General features: G+C 35.2%; 1 long non-coding RNA gene across 1 annotated transcript in view; it reads left to right on the top strand.

Annotated features, from left to right (window-relative positions):
- The window catches only part of LOC118765536, an 11649-nt gene extending 3455 nt beyond the window's left edge, over positions 1–8194 (top strand). Inside the window, exon 3 of the long non-coding RNA XR_005001399.1 lies at positions 8057–8194. This is a non-coding gene — a long non-coding RNA (uncharacterized LOC118765536). The remainder of the gene's footprint in view (positions 1–8056) is intronic.
- The last annotated feature ends 6806 nt before the right edge of the window (positions 8195–15000 follow it).

Here is a 15000-nt window from a genome sequence, read left to right as displayed (position 1 = left end):
TTTTTGGACTCAGAACATAAAGACGGACGAAATGCCGTTAAGCATTTGTCCGGCATGCTAACGATTCTGTCAGCTCGCCGCTGGAAACCGTAAAGTCCGTCAAATACTATTAAGCAATCACTTAGAAACATGCGACTGGAAAATGTTCTAATATTTCTATTTTACAAACTTTACGATTCAAGTGAAATTAAAAGGAGTATAAGAGAAAAGATGCTGATGTCATCGATTGGTTATAATGTTAATGTCAACTGTGCATATGAAGTCCATCAATCTGTGACGCCTCAGCCGAACACCGATTGGTTAAAATGGCGTTTATAAGCTTCTGCCTGCTGGAACCTATCGAAAGGAGTTTAAAGGAAAACTTCAATCATTTCGTTACAGTTGCCAAACGTGAGACACATTAGCTGTTTGTTAATTCAGCTCCTACCTAAACATTTACCTGAAGATTTACAAAACATGAAAGTACTTGCAATATTGTAAAATTATAAAATTACCAAAACAAAATGTGAAAAGAGGACTGTATGGGAATTTGACAAATACACATACACACATACATATGTACATACATACATACATACATACATACATACATACATACATACATACATACACACACACACATACATACATACATACATACATTTACATATACATTTACATATATATAAAGCTATATATATTTTATCTTCAATCTTTTACTTGTTTCAGTCGTTGTATTGCGGCCATACTGGGGTATCTAATTGATATATAAAACATGATTTAGGACAATCGTTTATCCGGAATTGATTTACGAATAATATATAGATATAAAATTTTTATTTTTAATAGACTGTCCGATTTCGTTCGGTGTAGTGTTTGTTTGCAGAAATCTTCCCTTCTCTCTGTGCCCTTTTCTTTTCACCAAAGAATATACAAACATCTTTGCACACACAGAGATACACACACACGCTCGCGCACTCACAGACACACGTACACTTGCGTTTATTTTGGCAAAATTAACAGACACTTTAAAGAAGTTACAACATTTATAAATTACTAGCAATATAACCCGACAACGCCGTGTCATAGTGCTAGTGCATGCATATACAGCTGCGTGCGTGCGCACATACACGCGAGTACTCTCCAAATCTCCGACCAATCGCATACAGCTAGCTGGCATTCAATTGGCGAATCAAGTTTCGGGCATTTTGATTGGGTTTTGGATAGAAAATTCACAAAAAGGTCACTTCTATTGATTTTTTAATGGCTTTGCGGGGTGACTGGGGAAATGTAAAGATGTGCACGACCACCCTTGGACGGTTTTGAATGACCATAGAAAGTGCGGAAAGTGCAAGCCCTCTAACTGAAAAATTGTGGATTTGTATATAGGACACGCACGCACAGAGACAGACATTTTGCCGTTTATATATAGAGAGATAAATATAATTATAAATTATAAATTAACTTTGTTCACCAATTCATATATAAGGTGTTACTTAATATTGTAGGCAGGTGTGGAAGTGGAGATCATCGCGGAAGTAATTTGTTTGAGAAATCTGTCATTTTAGTCCGTTCGTTTTTATATAACCCCAGGCCTGATTTTCTACATTGAGATCCTTATTGATTAGTTAAGATGTTAAAATCCATTGCTGCACTCAATGCTGTGTATGACATTTGCATATGTAATGGTCCTAAACGTTTTAGCTACTATTTTACGTTTAGCTTTTAAAAACACTTTCCTTTTATCTCCGTAAACAACCAGTAACTTTCTGTGGTTGTCAGCCAGTCTGCACGCCTCCTTTGAGAAGAATTCACTGACAGCATGCTGCCTCTGTTTGAAACGCATTATTTGCGTGCAATGAAGAACATGAAGAAGCGTTTCTATAGACGAAGAATTACTTAACAACATACGCAATTTGAATAACTTGTAAATATTCCTTCTGCCCACTTTTGTATTATGTTTGGTGCAACTTCCTTTCGTTCTCTCTAGTATGTGTATGTGTGTGTGTATATGTGTATGTGCGTGTGTGTACGTGTGTGCGTGCGTGTGTGTGTGTGTGTGCGCGCGCGCGCGCGCGTGTGTGTGTGTGTGTCTGTGTATGTGTGTATGTATATGTGTGTTTGCGTGCTTGCTTGCTTGTTTGTATACATGTATATCTCCTTTTCAAAATAGATAGATAATATGTGTATACTAACAAGTGCTCAGTTATACTATACGATACACACACATACACACACACCACACACACACACACACACACACGCATAATCATACATGCCAACCCACACATAAACATACGTATATAACTTTGCAAGTCAGCCAAAAACAAAGTATCTTATTTATTATAGTTACCAACAAGTTTAATAGTTGTTTGAACAGATTGGAAGAGACAGAAAACATTGACTATTTGCCAAAATCGATTCCAAATAGGTCTTCGAGTAAACTTTAAACTTCCACTAAGAAATATTTGACGACTGGAACATTCCGTTTCAGTGTTTTGATACTTTCTGTTACTAATATCTTTAATTTCTGCTACATTTTAAGATGATTTGTCTTAGAAATTTACTGAACCGACAGAATCCATAAGACTTAATGTATCATTCCAATGGCTAAACTGTTGGATGATCCCAAGCATTAACTTCGGTTTGAGGATATTATTAGTAGACAGAAAAAACCCACAGAAAAGTGATTATTTACTCTTTTACTCTCTTACTTGTTTCAGTCATTTGACTGCAGCCATGCTGGAGCACCACCTTTAATCGAGCAAATCCACCCCAGGACTTATTCTTTGTAAGCCTAGTACTTATACTATCGATTTCTTTTTGCCGAACTGCTAAGTTACAGGGAAGTAAACACACCAACATCGGTTGTCAAGTGATGTTGGGGGGACAAACACAGACACAGAAACATATATACACACACATACATATACATATATATACATATATCTGATGGGCTTCTTTCAGTTTCCGTCTACTAAAACAACTCACAAGGCTATTTATTATTTATTCCTCGTAAACATCCGCTTCTTTTCCTTCTATTCTTTCCTTACATTGAATATTTCTGATATTTTTGAGTTGAGTGAAGGCGGCGAGTTGGAAAACCCGTTAGCACGCCGGGCAAAATGCTTGGCGGCATTTCGTCTGTCTGAGTTCAAATTCCTTTGTGGTCAACTTTGCCTTTCAACCTTCCGAGGTCGATAAAATATGTACCAGTTTAGCACTGGGGTCGATGCAACCGATTTACCCCTCCTCCCAAGATTGCCGGCCTTGTGCCAAAATTTGAAACCAATTTGAAACCAATTTGAAACCTATCAATGTACGCTAAATAGATTATTTTTAATGAATGGCAGAAACGTTAGCACGCCGGGCGAAATGCTCAGCAGTATTTCATCTGTCGTTACGTTCTGGGTTCAAACACCGCCGAGGTCGACTTTGCCTTTCATCCTTTCGGGGTCGATAAATAAAGTACCAGTTGCGCACTGGGGTCGATGTAGTTGACTTAATCCCTTTGTCTGTCTTTGTTTGTCCCCTCTATGTTTAGCCCCTTGTGGGCAATAAAGAAATATATTTTTAATGAAAACAGTGGAATAGAGGCGTAGAGAGTCGACATTGCCTTTGACACCTTTCGGGGGCAATAAAATAAGTACCAGTTGAACACTGGGATCGACACTGGGGTCAATGTATTCGACTTAACTCCTCACTACACTTTACCGGTATTGTGTTAAAATTTGCAACCAATATTTTGAGGTTAGCGTAAAACATGTTAAATTCCAGTTTGTGTATTTTAATGAATACATTTAATCAATGGTTAATCAACGCATTAATTAAGCACTCAGCTATCAATTATGTTTAAATGCCGGAGAACAATTCTTATCACCTAATGTCGAGAAAAAATTTCTAAGGGGGAATTTGCCGTTAAACATGTCTATTATTAGGCGTGGGTGAGACTGTGTGGTAGAAAATTGCGTGGCACCTTGGTCAAGTGATTTATACTATAGCCTCAAGAAAACCAAAGCCTTGCGAGTGGATTTGGTAGAGCGAAACTGAAAAAAGCCCGTCGGTCATATGTATGTATGTATGTATGTATGTGTGTATGTGTGTGTGTGTATGTATGTATGTATGTATGTATGTATGAATGAATGTATGTATGTATGTATGTATGTATGTATGTATGTATGTATGTATGAATGTATGTATGTATGTATGTATGTATGTATGTATGTATGTATGTATGTATGCATGTATGTATGAATGTATGTATGTACGTATGTGTGTAAGTGTGTATGTGTGTATGTGTGTGTATGTATGTATGTATGTATGTATGTATGTATGTATGTATGTATGTATGTATGTATGTATGTATGTATGCATGTATGAACGTATGTATGTATGTACGTATGTGTGTAAGTGTGTATGTGTGTATGTGTGTGTATGTATGTATGTATGTGTATATGTATGTGTATGTATGTGTGTATGTATGTGTGTATGTATGTATGTATAAACACACACACACACATGTATTTGTGTTTCTGTGTTTTTTCCCGCCATCGCTTGACAATCGGTGCTCGTGTGTTTACATCCCCCGTAACTTAGTGGTTCGTCAAAAGACACCAATAGAATAAGTACTAGGCCTACAAAGAATAAGTCCTGGGGTCGATTTCTTCGACTAAAGGCAGTGCTCCAGCATGGCCGCAGTCAAATGACTGAAGCAAGTAAAAGAATATATTAATATATCGTTTACTTTTGCCGAATCGCTAAGTTATATATATATATATATATATAATATATATGTATATATATATATATGTATGTATGTATGTATGTATGTATGTATGTATGTATGTATGTATGTATGTATGTATGTGTATGTGTGTTTGTTACCCACTTCCGCTTGAAAACCGTTGTTGGTATGTTTACGTTCCCATCACTTAGTGGTTCGGCAAGAGACAACGATAAAAAAAAAGAAGAACATGAGTTGACCCCTTCGACTAAAATTTCTTCAAGGTGCCCCAGCATGGCTGAAGTCTAATGACTGAAACAGGTAAAGCACAAAAGTGATTACCTTTTTCACATTGTCCAGTGATCGCTGATTATACAAATTTGATAAATTATTTCACCTGAAGGTTTGTTGTTTGTTAATTAGCAAAAGCTTCTTTGTAGTTTGTATTCTAACTCCTTAGAATTAAGATTACTCTGTCAAATGTAATGCTTATTCAATCACATTCTTTTGAATTAATCCATCCGGATCTTTTCCTTTTGAAGGCCAGATTTCAACACAATTTCTAGTTAACTAAATACTTTAAATCTTCGTATACTGGTAGAATGTGTCAAAATAAAACATTTTTTTTTCTCTTATGTTGTTTACCTAAATGGAGGTAATCGATTGGTTAAAATTGCGAAAATGCTCGATTTTAAAGTGGAAATATGTTATAAGATATAAAATTTTCTCAATAAAGCCAAGAAAAAATGATGTTTTATAAACACATTCTACCAGTATACGAAGTTTAAAAGTGTTTAGTTAACTAGAAATTGTGTTGAAATCTGGCCTTCAAAAAGAAAAGATCCATCCATCCTACATTATGTCGTAGTTTCGAGATGTTGATGATATGATATTGTAAGGTAAATATGAGAGGCCAAATATGGTTGGTTTGAATATTTGGGCCGGATGTGGTCAGTTTATACGTTAAGGGGTTAAACCTGCTGTGTTGACCGATACGTTTTACAACTTGTAACTTATTTACTTTTCAAAAGCCTCTTTGTTGTTAAGAGAAATTCCAACAGTGCAGGCAGTCAACGAAACGTATACATTTTTCTAGGCTGGTAATTGAATTTACGACAACCAGCAACACTGTTCATTGCTCCTTTCATCACACATGGCTGCGTTCATGAGAGACTTTACGCTTTTGTTCCGTTACAAATGTCATCCTTTTGTCGATTCTATGCGGCTACTTCACGTTTCCCAACTAAAACCTAATTAATTATCAATACAAATTGAAATACAGACTGTAAGAACTCTTTCAGAAATTTCCTCTTCGCTTCATATTCGTACCTTTACCTCTTATCAACCTTTATGCAGTTCTTATAATGTGTGTGAATAATTCCTTGAATACGGTGAACGACTTTGGATGAAGTACTGCAGTCAAGTCATTGAAACATGATTAAAGGAGAAGTTTAGAAGTTGCAGGATTCTTTCTCGTTGACACACCGTTGGACATGTTTGATTGAGGCCTTGACTGGGCAACAAAATGGTGTCACTGTTTGTAACGACTATCTCGTGCCTAATAAGGAAACAATAAACACTCCCTGGAACACACACACACACACACACACACACACACACACACACACACACATTTTGCCGTTTATATATATTCTTTCTTTTTCTTTTTTTCTTTTTCCTTGTTTCAGTCATTTTGACCGCCGCCATGCTGGAGCACCGCCTTTTAGTCGAGCAACTCGACCCCGGGACTTATTCTTTTGTAAGCCCAGTACTTATTCTATCGGTCTCTTTTGCCGAACCGCTAAGTGACGGGGACATAAACACACCAGCATCGGTTGTCAAGCAATGCTAGGGGGACAAACAGACACACAAACATACACACACACACACACATATATACATATATACGACAGGCTTCTTTCAGTTTCCGTCTACCAAATCCACTCACAAGGCTTTGGTCAGCCCGAGGCTATAGTAGAAGACACTTGCCCAAGGTGCCACGCAGTGGGACTGAACCCGGAACCATGTGGTTGGTAGGCAAGCTACTTACCACACAGCCACTCCTGCGCCTTTTTCTAGAGATAAATATAATTATAAATTATAAATTAACCCCAATGTCGACCCAGTGTTTTTCACACACACACACACACACACACACGCGCGCGCGCACAAATGCAATCCCTTTTTAGTTCTATATTTTACACAAAATCTCTTAAATACAACCTATCTTCCTGCAAGTCTTCAAATACGTCTCTCGAATCCTTGATTTTCTTACAAATAATTCATATCCATTACGTTAGATTTTTCTTCACATTTTACCATTTCTGTAGTAACAGCACAAACATTTGAAGCATCATTTCATGTTTGGTTATTTACAACTTTTCCCACCTTAACTAGGATATAGTCACCAGTGTCATCGTCTCTTTATGATAAGACTTCTGAAGCTGATTAGGATTAGGATTAGCTAGATTCTAAATTAAGATGATATCGTTGACTTTCTCGAAATCAGAGTTTTCACTCGATCTTTCTAAAATGTTTGAATGCAAATCAAAACTTTTAGGAACTTTGCTTCAATCTCTACTGCGTTAAGATAAAATCCCGCACACACAAGAGACACACAGATTCACAGGCACACGGACCCACAGACATATAAACACACATACACAAAGAGACGCACACACACACTAGCATTACAACTCAAAGGATTGGTGCATCACACACTCTAAGCTAGGGTTGGTCTGTTATAATAAAGCAAAAAACCAAGAGAATTTAGATTCCATTTAGAAAAGAAACCCATTTTGTGCAAAAAAAAAGTATTTAAAGAATAATATATATATATATATATATATATATATATATATATATATATACATATTGATAAAAACGGTAACATGACAAAAGAAAGAAAAGACCTCGATATTATGTAAATAGAGGAGTTTATTCTGTAAATGTAATATGCGACAATTATTCGGTACTGAAGAGATGGCAGCGTGGATTTCCACCTCGGCATCCGAAACTCGGAGTTTTATCATGTCTACCAAATAATTGTCACATATTACATTTACAGATATATATATATATATATATATATATATATATAAAATAATATGTTACATTACTCAATAGTCAAGATAAAACTCTGAGTTTCATATGCCGAAGTGGAAATCCACAACACCATCTCTTCGGCATCTGAAACTCAGAGTTTTATCTTGACTATTGAGTAATGTAACATATTATTTTATAGATAAATTTCCTCTATTTTCATAATATTGAGGTCTCTTTCTTTCTTTTGTTATCTTACCGTTTTTACCAATATATATATATATATATATATATAACAAACTTTGGTAGTAGAACAAACAACAAATTTAAGGTCATCCACCTAACATATCACATCTCGAAGATTTAATCACACATAAAGAAAGATAATGTTTTTTCTTATACATAGAATACAGATGCAGAAAATCACAGAAGATGTAACAATATTTCATTTAGACAAACATAAAAAAATGTCAGTACAGTCTATCGCAAATATAAAAAAATTTTATACTTCAGCGTCTAAAAAAAATTTACAATATAAAACTTAGAATAATAAATATATAAAAATATAAAAATATGTATATATACGAAACATATAAATACGTAAGGTATAGATAAAAGTTCATCGATTAAGAATTTTTTACGATTAAATGTTACTTTTTAAGATAAAGGGAAACATTTTAAGAAAGCCGATGTCCAAGCAAAATAAACCATATTTACAGTCGCCTGTGGCCATTTCAGGGGTTCATCAACGTAGTCAATGCACGAGGGTGCATTACGGTAATATGTATGTTTCAAATTTTGGTACAAGGTCAGCCGTTTCGGAAAAGTGGGTAAGTCGCTTACATCAATATCAGTGCTCAACTGGTACTTATTTTATGGACCCTGAAGGGATGAAAGGCAAAACTCTAACTCGGCGTAATTTGAACTTAAAGTGTCAAGACGGACGAAATGCAGCAAAACATTTTAACCGGCGTGCTAACGACTGCGCCACTTCATCACCTGACACACTGATACATATTCACACGAACAGACTAACACACACACATACATACACACGCATATGTAAGCCTGGAATATATACACATTATCTATCAATGTCTGTATCTCTTTCTCTCTCTCCTCTCTTATACTCTTTCTGTTATTGTGTTTGTATATATATATATACATACATACATACATACATACATACATACATACATACATACATATATATATACATATATATATATATACATATATATATATATACATATAATATATATACATACATATATATAATATATATATATATAGATATATATATATATATATATACATATATATATATATTATATGCGTGTGTACGTTGGCGATTTTTTTCCTCTGTCTTCCCTTCTCTGGATCTTTCTTCTCCTATGTTTTCCGACGAAGAGCTCCGCTCGAAACGTTTCCCTCCTTCTTTCCTTCCTTCCTGAGCGTCCATATAACTATATTTGTTCCACGTCCTCGCTTTGCTGTGTTTTTTTGTGCTTTCATGTTTGGATTAACTACATACATAAATACATACATACATACATACATACTACATACACATACATACATACATACATACTACATACATACATATGCATGCGCATGTGTGTGTGTTATCTCTTATTCTGATAGTTTCGTTCGATTTTCATTTCAGAAATAAATTTCCGGTTAGTGAATCAAAACAATTTACTACTAATGATGAGTTAGTCACCAGAAGATTCGAAATATCAATGTCTTTTAATTGTTAAGGTAACGTCTACGTCTGTATATTCAGTTTATATTTTCCTTTTTTTTTCTGCATTCTTATATATAATTATACTATTGTTTAGACTTTTTTTTACCTTATTAATCATCTAAAACGTAATAATGAGGGGGTAAATCTGATTGTAAGATCACAGGAATCGAGAATTTGGCAAACATTTTCTGATATTTGGTTGGAAATTCTAAGTTGATTCAATTAGTTAATATTCAAACGTGGTTGTGTGTTAAGAAGATTGCTTCCCAACTACATGGTGTTGGTTTCAGTCCCATTGCGTGGTACCTTAGGAAAGTGTCTTCTACTATAGCTTCTGTTGACCAAAGCTTTGTGAGTAAATTTGCTAGAAGAAACTGAAAGAAGCCCGTCGTATATATATATATATATATATATATATATATATATCTTAAAATGAGCAGCAGGATATCAAGAGGTGATGCAGTAGGACCGTTTTAAGCGGCTCCATTTAATTGAACATTGCAATCATTACATCAATTTAAATATAGGGCTATCCTCAGCTGCATAATTCTTAGCTACATTAGCGGCAACATGGACTCTTTCCGTCTTCTTCCTCAAATAGAGCATTTGAGTAAAATTATATTAATGTGTCCGACTGATTAAGAATTCTATTTATTTATTTATGTAGCTGAGGATAAATCATGCATTTAAATTGAAGTAATAATTGGATTGTTCAATTAAATGGAGCCGCTTGAAACGGTCGTACTGCATCACTTCTTGATATCCTGTTGCTTATTTTGATTTTATTCATCTTACTTTGAATTGTACAGATAATACCGCACTGATTTGGTGCTTCAACAGAATCTCAATTATTTCTTTTATATATATATATATATATATATCGACAACATATTACCAGTATCATAGTATGTATATATGCTAGGCTACTGGTAGTGAAATTTCTAAAAATATTCGCTACCCTAAATATATTTACGTATATAATATATATATATATATATAATATATATATATATATATATATATATATATATATATATAGTACGTTTAAATATTTGTTGTGCAAGATTTTTTATGTGAAGTCGTGTGTTGAAACAGATATCGTTATATTTCGGAATGGTCATTTTGCCAGTTTAGCCAATAAAAATAAGAAGAAGAAAACAAGGACCAACTGATGCGATCACAGGATGTGACGAAAGAACTCTGGCCGAAATAAGATTAAGATTAATGTAAAAAAATAAATAACACTGATGCAAAATAACACCAAATATATAGTGCCGTGTGTTTTTTATTGGCTAAACTGGCAAAATGACCATTCCCGAAATATAACAATATATATATATATATATATAATATATATATATATATATATATATATATAAAGCAAATAAATAATAAGGGTATTTAGGTATTAGTGCATTACGGCCGTTCACTACTACCTTCAAATCCTTGTTACTTATTTGCTTTTTATTCAACTTGTTTCGAGCTGTGCAGATAATACCGGTCTGACTTGGTGCCTCAACTTAGGTACTAAATTCAACGGAATCTTAATTATTTATTTGTTTATTTATTATATAGGTGTGGGTGTGTGGTACGTATAGGCGCAGGAGTTGCTGCATGGTAAGTAGCTTGCTTACCAACCACATGGTTCCGGGTTCATTCCCACTGCGTGGCACCTTGGGCAAGTGTCTTCTACAAGAGCCTCGGGCTGGCCAAAGCCTTGTGAGTGAATTCAGTAGACAGAAACTGAAAGATGCGCGTCGTATATATATATATATATTTGTGTGTGTGTGTGTGGTTGTGTGTGTGTGTATGTTTGTATGTGTGTGTTTGTCCCCCAAACATCGCTTGACAACCGATGCTGGTGTTTTTACGTCCCTGTAACTTTAGCGGTTCGGCAGAAGAGACCGATAGAATAAGTACTACACTTACAAAGACTAAGTCCTGGGGTCGATTTGCTCGACTAAAAGCGGTGCTCCAGCATGGCCGCAGTCAAATGACTGAAACAAGTAAAAGAGTAAAAGAATAAATATATATATATATATATATACCGAATAAGTTAGGGGTTGTGGATCCAACCCACTAAGGGATAATGCTTATCCAATATACTGTTGGTATAATACCCAAATTATTAATACAAAAGTGTCTTTAATTGCAATGCAATGAACTCTCTTATTGTATTAAGTGGGTGAAGGTAAAGAAATGTTTTACCATTAATTTATATTACAAATAAGAAAATGGAGAAGCACATTACTTGGTTTATCAGCTTTAGGGTATTAGAATATTGTCTTATTTAATTAACAAAACTAGAACCATAATAACATACATATATACAGTATGAAATTCAATACATTTAAAATAAGAATACAAATAGTTATTAAAAAACATTAATATAAATTGTTAGAATCATTAAAATCACTTATATATATATATATATATGCAAATATATCAAATACTACAAAATGTACAAGTAGGACAGACAGAGATAGACTCTAATTCTTCATCAGTTATCGACCAAAAATACTAATACTCAGTTTCGTACCTTTATCGATAAGACTGCTTGCTATATATTTTTATGTATATATATGTATATATATTTATGTGTGGTGTGTGTGAGTGTATGGTGTATGTGTGTGTGTGCGTGTGTGTGTGTGTAAGTGTGTGTGTCTTTTTATCAGTGTGCTTCCAAAAACCACAGCTTCACAACCGGTGTTGGGATGTTTATGGCTCCGCAACTTAGCGGTTCTGCAAAAGACTGATAGAATATGTAGCAGGGTAATATATGATAATAATAATAATAATAATAATAATAATAATAATAATAATAATAATAATAATAATATTTTTTAAAAAATTAACGAACTAGTGAGTTTAGTTTAATGGCCTACCAATGTATACTATGAGTTTCTTTGCCCTAGGAGTCGGGAAGACACTCGGCAAGAAATGGAAGCAAATTTGAAAGAAGAAAAAAAAGGAAGAAAAAAAATAATGATGATGATGATGATGATGATGATGATGATGATGATGTTGATGATAATAATAATAATAATAATAATAATGATGATGATGATGATGATGATAATAATAATAATAATAATAATAATAATATAATAATAATAATAATAATAATGTATAATAATAATACTAAAAGTACTGGTGTCGATTCATTGGATTAAACATCCTCCAAGGCGATGCCCCTGTATGGTGGCGCTCTAATGACTGAAACAAGTAAAAAAAGAAAAAGAAAGATTCCCGTGGTGACTGGCATCGTCACACATCCTATTTTTCGCCCACACCGATCTGAGGCTAATCAAATATCGCTGTCACTTATTCCAGGAGAAAATAAATATGTCTAATATATTGGACGTATGAATATAGTATTTATCCTAACTGTTAGAAACTAACGCTTGGCAATAACGACTTAAACACACAATGACACTGTTATATATTAAATACTGTCTCAGATAACGATGAAATATCTATTTAGAATAATGTTTTGTGCAAGCAATTTTGAGTTAACAATGTTATTGATGTGTTGTCATGTCTGAAGCAGATACAGGATTGCCGTACGGTAAGCGGGAGGCCTCACAATCAAGAGGTCGGAGGTTCTATCTCACTGAGTGGTATTTTGAAGCTCGCTTTGTAATCACATGGTTCTGGGTTCAGTCCCAAAGCACAGTACCTTGGACAAGTGCCTTGTCAATCTCTTTAGTAGTTGGAAACTAGATAGAAGTATATATAATTGTGTGCAGGTGACCTCGTTAAGAAAAAAAATCCTGAAGTTTCTTCCTTTGTTGGTTTCCTAAATGTTTAAAGTTGATGACGAACACGCATAGAAAGGTCCAATGAATTCCATTTGAATAAGACACGGCACTCGAAGTGGCTCTCCGTCAGTTACGATGACGAGGGTTCCAGTTGTCCGGATCAACAGAACAGCCTGCTCGTGAAATGAATGTGCAAGTGGCTGAGTACCCCACAGACACACGTACCCTTAACGTAGTTCTCAGGGAGATACAGTATGACACAGAACGCCACAAGGCTGGCCCTTTGAATTGCAGGTACAACTCACTTTTGCCAGCTGGAGCGACGTGAAGTAAAGTGCTTTGCTCAAGGACACAACGCGGCGCTGGGAATTGAACTCACGATTTTACGATCGGGAGCCGAATACTGTAACCACTAAGACACTCGCCTTCACCGTCACTGGAATATTGCAGTAATAGCAGCATAGCTAACATATTCTGTTTAACACACACAAACATACACACACACATATGTACGCACATACACGCACACACACTCCCACACAGACATATACACATTCACATATTGTGTGTGTGCATGTGTAAATAAGTATCCGTCCATAAGGACCACTCGTATATTTCTAAATGGTTTGCATTCTGTCCCTGGTACAGCAATCTGTCCACCATTAAACATTTAACTGACTGCAAACATTACCAGAACTACATAATTAACGCGCATTTTATTAAATTGCTCTGCTGAATCCATATTCGCTTCTCCAGCCATTATTGATGTCACGATTTCAACTACAGCAAGTTCAAAGAGGTGTAAATTATCAAGAATTCAGTGACATAACAATAGCAGCACCATTCCATAGCAATTAAAAGTAAATAGAGAAGATGGGGAGAGTAGAGAATGAAGATAGCGGCTTATTTCGAACAAAGAGAGAAAAGCAAAACGAAAACAAAATTAACAAGTGCAAATTAATTACTAATGACTATGTTTATATAAGATTTAGTTCAATGGAATTTTAAACAGTGATAAATACTTTTATATTCTAGGCACAAGGCCCGAAATTTTGGGGGAGGGCCGCTAGTCTATTAGATCGACCCCGGTACGCAACTGGTCCTTAAATTATCGACCCCGAAACCGAAAGTATGAAAGGCAAAGTCGACGTCGGCGGAATTTGAACTCAGAACGTAAAGACAGACGAAATACCTATTTCTTTACTACCCACAAGGGGTTAAGCATAGAGAGGACAAACAAGGACAGACAAACGGATTAAGTCGATTATATCGACCCCAGTGCGTAACTGGTACTTATTTAATCGACTCCGTAAGGATGAAAGGCAAAGCCGACATCGGCGGAATTGGATCTCAGAACGTAACAGCAGACGAAATACCTATTTCTTTACTACCCACAAGGGGCTAAACACAGAGAGGACTAACAAGGACAGACAAACGGATTAAGTCGATTATATCGACCCCAGTGCATAACTGGTACTTAACTTATCGACCCGGAAAGGATGACAGGCAAAATCGACCCCGGCGGAATTTGAACTCAGAACGCAACGAACTCAGAATGTTAGCATTTCGCCCGGCGTGCTAACGATTCTGCCAGCTCGCCGTCTGCTAATGATAAATACTGTTAACAGATGAATGCGAGATTTTGAAGAGGAAAGTAAATTACGAAACGGAGCATAAATACTACTAAAATATACTATTGTTCTGAATGTTAGATGTGAAGTGTTCTACGAGGCTACATTCTATTATAA

Source organism: Octopus sinensis, linkage group LG12, assembly GCF_006345805.1.
Source record: "Octopus sinensis linkage group LG12, ASM634580v1, whole genome shotgun sequence".
Lineage (NCBI taxonomy): Eukaryota > Metazoa > Mollusca > Cephalopoda > Octopoda > Octopodidae > Octopus > Octopus sinensis.
The sequence above is the reverse complement of the archived record's forward strand: the minus strand, read 5'-3'. Positions and strand labels throughout refer to the sequence as shown.